This window comes from Erithacus rubecula, assembly GCF_903797595.1.
Source record: "Erithacus rubecula genome assembly, chromosome: Z".
NCBI lineage: Eukaryota > Metazoa > Chordata > Aves > Passeriformes > Muscicapidae > Erithacus > Erithacus rubecula.
The window spans coordinates 19,810,222-19,819,386 of NC_136661.1; positions in this window are offsets into that span (position 1 = coordinate 19,810,222).

A 9,165-nucleotide genomic window follows, 5' to 3' on the forward strand; every position below is an offset into this window, starting at 1 on the left:
GGTAAGGGGCTATGATACTTCTTCCTTCCTTTGCTGCAACTTCCCAGGCAGCTGATCTGCTCTGCTAGTCTGCTGTGAATATCAGCAATTGTCATAATATGACACTTACCAAAGATTTCTGAACCGTGCTATCATATTCAAAAGGGAGAATAATTAATTTTAAAAAATTCCAAGCATTGAAGGCCTATACTTCTTGAGGATTTTTTTACTAACATGAATCACTGAACACTGTTATTAAAATAAAAACCTTTGTCCTAGTTGCTGCAAACAAAGCCAATGTTTTATGGTGGAAGTTCTTTTAGCTGCAGCTGCATAGAGCCTGATGCTTTTTATTGAGTCAGAGAGAGAAAGAATGTGAACAATACATTAGAGCAAAAGGAAAATCTCATAATTTTTTGGCTTGATATGGTGATCCATCTGTAATTCAATATCAGTCATATATCAGATGGTAATAAAATCACTGTGAGACAAGGTACAAATATGATGGTTATTTTTTTTAACTGAATGGAGGTCTTTTCAGCCTTTTTAAGGGGCTCTGCTTACTAAGAGTACAGAAATTGCTTTTACTTGATCCAATTTCACATTACTACAGAAAGTAAATTTCATGCTACATTTCATTTTCAGATGTAGGATATAAAATCATGAGCTACAAAAAGAAAGTTGTGTACTGCTCCTATCCTTTGTCTCATAATACAAATAAACAAACAAAAAGCATGGAGAGAAACAGAGAGTTTCCTATGGAAAAAAGCTCTACCACACAGGGGCCAAATCGGGATCCTGTGTGCCTTCCTGTGTAATATGTGATATTACAGCTTTATTTTTTTAAGGGGCAGTGATTTGCAGAGTGGAAGGTCAGGAGTTCACACACCCTGCCTGCCTGGGTTCCTGCCTGTGGTTCTCACTGAATGCATGACCTGTCATTCACTCCCCTGGCCAGCTGATTAATCAATATAAGCACTGGAAGACACCTTTAGTTACTTAGTCTGACCCACATGCCACATGCTATAAAACTTCACCCTGACTCACTGATCTATGTACAATTTATTTTCCAGAAAAATACCCAGTCTTGATCTAGAGAGACCAAGTGATGGCTGAACATCAGTGTCTGGTGCTTTGTTCCAGCTGTCAGCATCCTCACCTGCCAGGCTTGGTGTCCTTCTCTCCCTAGGGTGGAGATGTCTGCCAGCCATCCTTGTTTTACTCTTGTCTGTGACAGAGATGGCTCGTCTTCACCAATGTTTGAATTCCAGCAGGTGGCAAAGGGAGCCCTCATGCACCTTCTGAGCTCTGTAATTCTATGGAACCCTGCATTATTTTATCCAGCCCAAAAACACATAGCGATTTTTAAATTATATATTAAATTATTATGCTAAGGCATCCAGCTGCGATCAGAAGTTTGCCCCTTATTTTTGGCTGAAGATTAAGCCTCAGAAGCAGATCTATCACCTAGTAAAGGACAAATCAAATAATTGACCTTTTATTTGAAAGTCTCAAGACACTACTTTGCAGGGAAAACACAACCTGAGAATTTTCAAGCAAAACGGAAGAATATTCACTACCAGAGAGATTAACATGTTGATATATCAATGAAATACCACAGAAGCTGATCATATCAGATCAAAACCAGCTTCATTTCTTCATGTATTTGTTTCACACAGCCTCATTTTGATTGGGTGATGTGTGGAGGGGGGAGGGTGGGAAGGGAAAGGAGAATTATAAAGGTGCTTTCTGTGAGAAGTTGCCAGAAGTTTCCACCATGTCCAGCAGTGCCAATTCCTGGTGAACCTGAAGATGGATGTGCCACTGGCCAAGGCTGGGCCGACTAGAGATGGTGGTAACTCCTCTGTGAGACTGTATTTAAGAAGAAATCAAAACAAAGCTTATGGAGCAGTTTTAATTTCAGGGAGAGCAGAGCAGGGAGAGAACATGTGAGAAGAACATGGAGACACATTGTCAGTGAGGGAGGAGGGGCAGGAGGAGCTCCAGGCACTGGCACTGAGATTCCCCTGCCCCTGGTGCAGCCCATGGTGAGGCAGCTGTGCCCCTGCAGCCCAGGGAGGTCCCAGGGATCCAGAGATCCACTGCAGCCCTGGAGGAGCCCACACCAGAGCAGGGGGTGCCTGAGGGGAGCCTGTGAGCCTGTGGGAGACCTGTGGGAACAGGGCCCTGCTCCAGGAGGAGCTGTCTGTCCTGGAAGGACTGCACCCCAGGGAAGAGTGACCCACTGCTGCTGTCCATGGATGGACTCGTGGCAGCAGATTGCAGGAGCTGCTGCCTGTGAGATGCACTCCTGCTGGAGAAGCTCATGGAGAGCTGTCTCCCACGGGAGGGACCCCAGGGTGCAGCAGGGCAATGACTCCTCTCCCCCAGCAGTGAGAGAAGTTCCGGGTGATGAACTGACCACAGCCCCCATTCCCTGTCCCCCTGCACTGCTGGGGTAGGGGTAGAGCTGGGAAGGAGGGAGGGGTGAGGGAAAATGTTTTCAAGGGTTTATTTTACTTCTCATTATCCTGCTCTGATTTTGTTAATAGAAAATTCATTTCACATCTCCAAGTTGAGCCTGTTTTGCCCATGATGATATTTGATGAGTGATCTCTCTCGATCCTTATCTCAACCCATGAACTTTAATTAAATTTTCTCTCTCCTGTCCAGCTGCAGCAGGGAGTGAGAGAGTGGCTTTGGTGGTGGCCTGGCATCTGCCCAGATGTTGTGGTTTGACACCAGTCAAAAGCCAGGCACTCACAAAAGCTGCTCACTCACCCTTCCCCGCTATAGCTGGGCAGAAGAAAGACATTTTGACAAAAGGTCCATGAGTTGAGAGCGGGACAAGACACTCCAAGGGTATGACTTAAGAGATATGAAGTGAATATATTACTAACAAAATCAGAGCAGAATAATGAGAAGTAAAATAAGCTCTTAAAAACCACCTTTTTGTCCTCAAACTTTCCCCCATCTCACGGACAACTCAGGGAGATCGGGTTGGGGGTTTTGGTCAGTTTGTCACTCAGGCTTTTCTTCCTCTTGCAGCCTCCTCCAGGCATCCACCCTCTCTGTTTGGGCACCTCCTCCACGGGCTGCAGCTGGGTCTTTGCATTCCCTAGAGCCTCCAAGGGCTGCAGGGTCACAGCTGCTTCACCATGGTCATCACACTGAGGAATCTCGGCTCTGGCACCCGGAGCATCTCCTCCCCTCCTTCTCCACTGACTTTGGTGTCTCTATGAACATGTTCTCAGCTCCTACTCTTCTCTGGCTTCTAGAATTAAAACTGCACCACAACCTTTGTTTTGATTTCTTCTTACATATGTTATCATGGAGGAATTACCACCATTCCTAATTGGCCCAGCCTTGGCCAGTGGCACACATAACTTTGGAGCTACCAGGGACTGGCTGTGCTGGACATGGTGGGAGCTTCCAGCAGCTTCTCACAGAAGCCACCTCTGTGATCCTCCCACTACTGAAGGCAGGCTGTGCAAAACTAACAATCCACAACAGTCTTTTTGGTGGAGAATGCAGGCAAACATGATGATTTTAAGATAAAGATACTAACTGGGAGAAGTAACAGGCAAAACAAGTACAGAGCATAGTAATACAGTAGAATGATAGTGGGGAATTTTTTGTTTTCATTGTGGGGAAGGATCAAGGGGTAGATTTTGTGTAAATTGTTAATTTTTGTTCTGTCTTATGTTATTTCAGTTTTGGTGTCCAGATTTTTTTCCTTTTGCTCGGTTTGATAGCTTTTGTTAAGAGAAGCTTATGTGATGAATGTGGATTTTAATGATAATTCTTCAATACATGACTCACAGAGGCAAGGAGTGGAATGTATTGCCTTCACATGGCCTGGTTTTGGTAGCAGAGAGGGGCTACAGGGTCACCACCCTGTGGGCACTGGAGGGGTTTGATGCTGATGGGGGGTCCATGGTGGTCTCCAGGGATCCTGTGGCCCCCATTCTCTGGCCACAAGACTCCAGAGTGAGTTGCTGATAAAGACTTGTGAGTGCTGACCCTCATCCATGTCCAGGGGCACTGCGATTTCGGGGCCGTAGTGAAATGTTGGTGGATGGGCATCATCCTTGTGGTCCTGGTCCCATTCCCACCTTTCCTGCAGCTCCTGACAGCTCCATCCACCCTTGGCTTTGACCTCATACAGACCCTCAATAGTTCCCTGGGCCTTTTCCTGTGTCTCCAGCTGCCACATTTCTACCTGCTCCAGGCTCTTGAGGCTGCAGCCCAGCAGCTCCTCAGCCCCACCTGCTCTCAGCACTGGGAGCAGATCCTGGGTGAACTCCTCCAGCTCCTCCATCCATGGGGAAGCCTTTGCCCATCCTGCTTCCAGCACTGATGCAGCTGATGGGATGTTGATCCTGATTCCAGTGCTGATGCAGCTGATGGCAGGTTGACCCTGATTCCAGCACTGATCCAGCCGATGGGATATTGATTGCGGTTCCAACCCCAATCCAGCTGTCCTGTCTGGGTGATGAGATGTCCAGGGTCCAGGGGATGCAGAAATCCACCTTCAGCCCTTAGAAGAGGCTCATACCAAGTGGATGCCTGTAGGAGCCTGTGAGCCTATGGGAGACACATGGAGAGATGAGCCCAGCTCCCATGCTGGAGCAGCCTGTGCGGCAGCTTGAGAGAGCTGTTGCCTTTGAGATGGAGACATGCTGGAGAAGTTCATGGAGAGCTGCCTCCCATGGGAGGGACCCCAGGGTGCAGTAGAAGAATGATTCCTTTCCCCCAACATTGAGAGAAGCCCCAGGTGATGAACAGACCACAGCCCCCATTCCCAGTCTCCTTGCACTGCTGGGGTAGGAGAAGAGCTGGGAAGCAGGGAGGGGTGGGAGAGGTGTTTCTAAGGACCTATTTTACTTCTCATTATCCTGCTCTGATTTTGTTAGTAATCAATTCACTTCACATCTCAAAGTCAAGCCTGTTTTGCCTGTGATGGTATTTGGTGAGTTATCTCTCCCAATCCTTATCTCAACCCATGAACCCTTCATTAAATTTTCTCTCTGCTGTCCAGCTGCAGAGAGGAGTGAGTGATAAGCTTTGGTGGGGGCCTGGCATCTGCCCAAGTTAATCCACTACACTTAAATGGCCCCACAATTTTTAATTGTTTTGTCATAAGTATATTAAAAGTAGGGGACAAAAAGCATCGGAGATCAGCATCCCTGAAGAAAACTCATTCTGACTCAAAATAAGCACAGCTGAAAACTCTTGATGTCTTTCTGTGTTGCCATTGCAACAGGCATATAAATAATCTCTCAGGCACAACTGTATCAGACAAATCCTAACTACTCTAACATCTCTGTGTGGCACACACAGAGTGATTAGTCCTGCCTGACAGTTATGCTGTCAGTGTTCTCTTCTTGTTTCTAAGGCAAAATTACAATGATTTTTGCTTAGATGTAACAAACTCAACCTGAAACTGAGATCTGCCCTCTCCCAACAGAAATGCAGAAGGCTGTTCATGGTCTGCTGAATCTCTGCCCATAGCATGGGAAATCAAGAGTACCTACACCTCTGTGGAAGGCTGTGCCTGACCTGCCATCAGCAAACCTGTAAGATCAAGGTGTGTAATGGACCATAAGCAAGGACTTAAAGATCTCCATGCACAGAGAGAAAACTTTCTGGATCCTGGTTAAATAGACACTTCTGTTTATGTAGGTCTATGTATTAGTGAGTCACCCAGCCTCTATTTTCCCCTTTGTTCCCTCCCTCCCACCATGCATCCTCAGGGATGTGAAGCAAGATATCTATGCCATACTTCTGCAAAGATTACAAATAGTTTTCCATCTTTTCCTTTTGGCAGAAACCCCAGAGCTTGGAAATTCTAAACCTATGGGAAGAGAGCAATTAATGGAGCTTTTACCTAGACAAGACTTACATAAGCATTAGTAGTTTTGTACCAGTGTTAGGAAACACTTAAGTATCCAAACTTTGGTCTCATCAGTATCTTCAGCACCTCAAAATGGCTAGCAAAGTAAGTATAGCATTGTGTTCATGTTTTGGTCAGGAAGTTTTCATGTAGTCCAGAAACTTTCTTCTTTTTTTCTTTTTTCCAGCAAAGAAACATCTCTATTGATCCTTATTCCTGTAATGTCTAGTATAGGTTCTTGCAACTCCTTTTTCCTATGTCTTAGCATGAATTCTCTGAGGAGGCTGTGATTGTATAGCATGGAGCTAATGTCTCAAAAACAATGACATCCAAGGTGAACAATTCAAAATCCTTCATTGACAAAATCATTGCCAGAGTAATTATAAGCTTTCTGCTTGAGGGACTTCTCCACCATCCAGAAAATTCCATCCTCCAGGTAAGAAAATACTTTTGGGACAGGTTCTTGAGATTCACAGGGAATCACAGTTGAGTCTCCCTGTGACAGAGGGAGGAGTGGGCTGAGCATGACACTTACTGTGAAGGGTATAGAACATTCTTCTTTAAGACCAAGGATATGTGTTAAAATCAATACCATGGCAGAGGGGTTGGAACTACATAATCTCTAAGGTTGCTTCCAACCCAAACCATTCTGTGGTTATAACACATGCCAAAAACTACAACAACAAAATCACAAAATGCGAAAAAGCCAAGGCACCAGACCTCCTTCTACATATATTCACACCATGTAGTAGGTTAAGGAAGCAGGCCAGGCAAGCAGGAAGCAGATCTTGTGATCAAGTTACTGTCCCCAGGCTTTTCTTGTTCATTTTCAAAGTCTTTCTGGACCTTGCTATATCATTTGTAAAATTACAGCTTGAAATATTGCTTTTGTCTTTTATTCACAGGAAATTAAATTATGTCAATAAATCATTGTTAGGGACTGGGATAACATAATGACGGGAAAAATACCACTAGCTTTTGAATCTATAGTCTACTCAGATAAAATCAAACTTAATGCGTGAATATCAAAGATTGTTTTCTGAAATTACAAATGTTGGACAAGTAAAGAATTCAGGATAGTTTAATTAAATCCCTTGGAGCACCTTGGCTGAACATCACCATAGAATTGTTCATTCTCACATTTCTATACTAGGTTGGGGAGTAGCAGCTTTCCCATTTTTCTCATTCAGCCTGTCTTTCTCAGGAAGGCACATTCAGTGCTTTGATACTCTTTCTTTTGTAAATGATAAGACCATGGATTCTAAAAAATGGCACAAGTCCAGAGCATATGCTGAAAGGTTACCACAATGGTCTGTGTCACACTGTGCTGACAAATGTGACCAAGCCATTGTTGCCAGTAGCAGTCCATGCCTTGGTTAAGCCTCCAGTAAAAACTGCTGCTGAAAAATGCAGAGCTGAAGAAACCACATGCTAAAGTTACTTGTCACAAAACAAGCCATTAGGTCTAGTGTTAGATGTAATACTGCTAGCAATGTATTTCAAGTCTGGGGATATGTTCAGTTACTTTTATTTTGTCTTGGAAAACCATGTTGCTGGAAATTACTTAGTCTAGCTGAGATTTAACAAAGCAGTTCTATTATATTTTATGTTGTGGAAAATCATGTTGAAGGAAAAACATATTCAGCAGGAGAGATGCTGTGCCCTTTCCTAACAGTTGTTTCCCTCAGGAAAGAGGCTGTTGGCTGCAAGGACTTGCCATTCCACAGCTCTCTGGGAACTTTGGGACCATGGTTCTTATTGCTGTTAATTAATGGGAGACTCTTCTCTATGTGAAAGCAAGACCTGCTGGCAGCAGGAAAATTCAGCTTATTCCTTTTTTGCTCTTTCCTCTTCAAAGTTTCTGTAATTTTGCAAATAACTGCAATTACTATTTTGAAATCAGCAAGAACCGAAGATTTCAGGTTCCATATAGACCAATGTTATTTAAAAAAACCCCGAAAACAACAAAAACAAACAAACTAAAAAGCCCTGTTATAAGTACAGTAGTGAGAAATTAAATCAGTCATGTTAATACTGGAAAATCTGTTATGATTATTGAGCAACTAGAATGTCTGGGGATTATTCTCAATTAATATAGCATACATAACATTTAACATACATGACATTCATCCCCTTTGCTGTGGATATTTCCACAGTAGCCAATAAAATTAAGCTGTCCATACACCTGCAGGCTCTGGTCCCATATGCAGTTTAATTTGCCCATAAGAATAATGCAGTTTGCTGAGGATGAGTCACTCAGGGCTTGCTGGGTCAAGGTGTGCACAGACAAAATCACACCCTTCTGGTCATTACTAGCTGGGATCAGCATGTTCTGATTATTACTGTGTAATTAGCTAATAAGGCCCCTTTCAAAGTGGAAGAGAACTGCTTTCTCTGAGCACAATGTGCACTGCATCTATCATGGCTTTATTCATTCTGGGTGAATCTGATTCCCATTTATGAAGATGTATTCCGGGAATGTAATACCTCTATTGCAATGTTTCTGTTGTTTCCAACACATAAAAAAATAAAAGATGGTGACAATTATCAATTATTTTAATCTGAAGAAAAATTTTAAGAAGCAGCTTACATTGGGCCCAGTGTTTTAGCTTGAGCATAAAAAAGTAGAGGTAAAGGAGGAAATTGATATTTCAGAGTAAGAGATTTGCATGTGGGACTCGGAGAAGATGACATATATATGGAACAGCATATTTTCACTTTCTATTGTCCTGAAATAGAGATTTGATTTAATTCCTATTTACTATTAAATGCATTTTTTAAAGAATTGAAGAGTAGATAACCATGAAAATTAATTATCTTGAGTTATTTTAATATAAGGCATATGTTGCACAGCATTTAAGTCTAAGCTGCCAGGCCAAGGGTTTTGCAACTCCAAGCACCTTAACATTAATGCTTTTCTTGTCAGAAGAAATAAATTAATTAGAGAGTAAATTAATTTATTGATTTATTTAATAAATATATTAGTTAATCGTATAGTAAATTAATTGAACAGAATACCCACAAATATTGTATTCATAAATGCAAAGAGACCCCATTGTGGTCAGGTGAAATTATTGTACAATCTTAAATGAATATTCACACATAGGCTGGTGATGGTGGTTGATTTTGGTTGTTTGTTTTGTTTTGCTGTGATTTCTTCTCCTTGGCAGCACTTGGCCCAGAATAACTGATCATCTTTTTTAGAAAACAGATCTTACTCATTACTCTGAAAAAATTTCATAATTTATGTCCTGTCCAGCCAAAATTGTCTCTATCCATAATTAGTAACA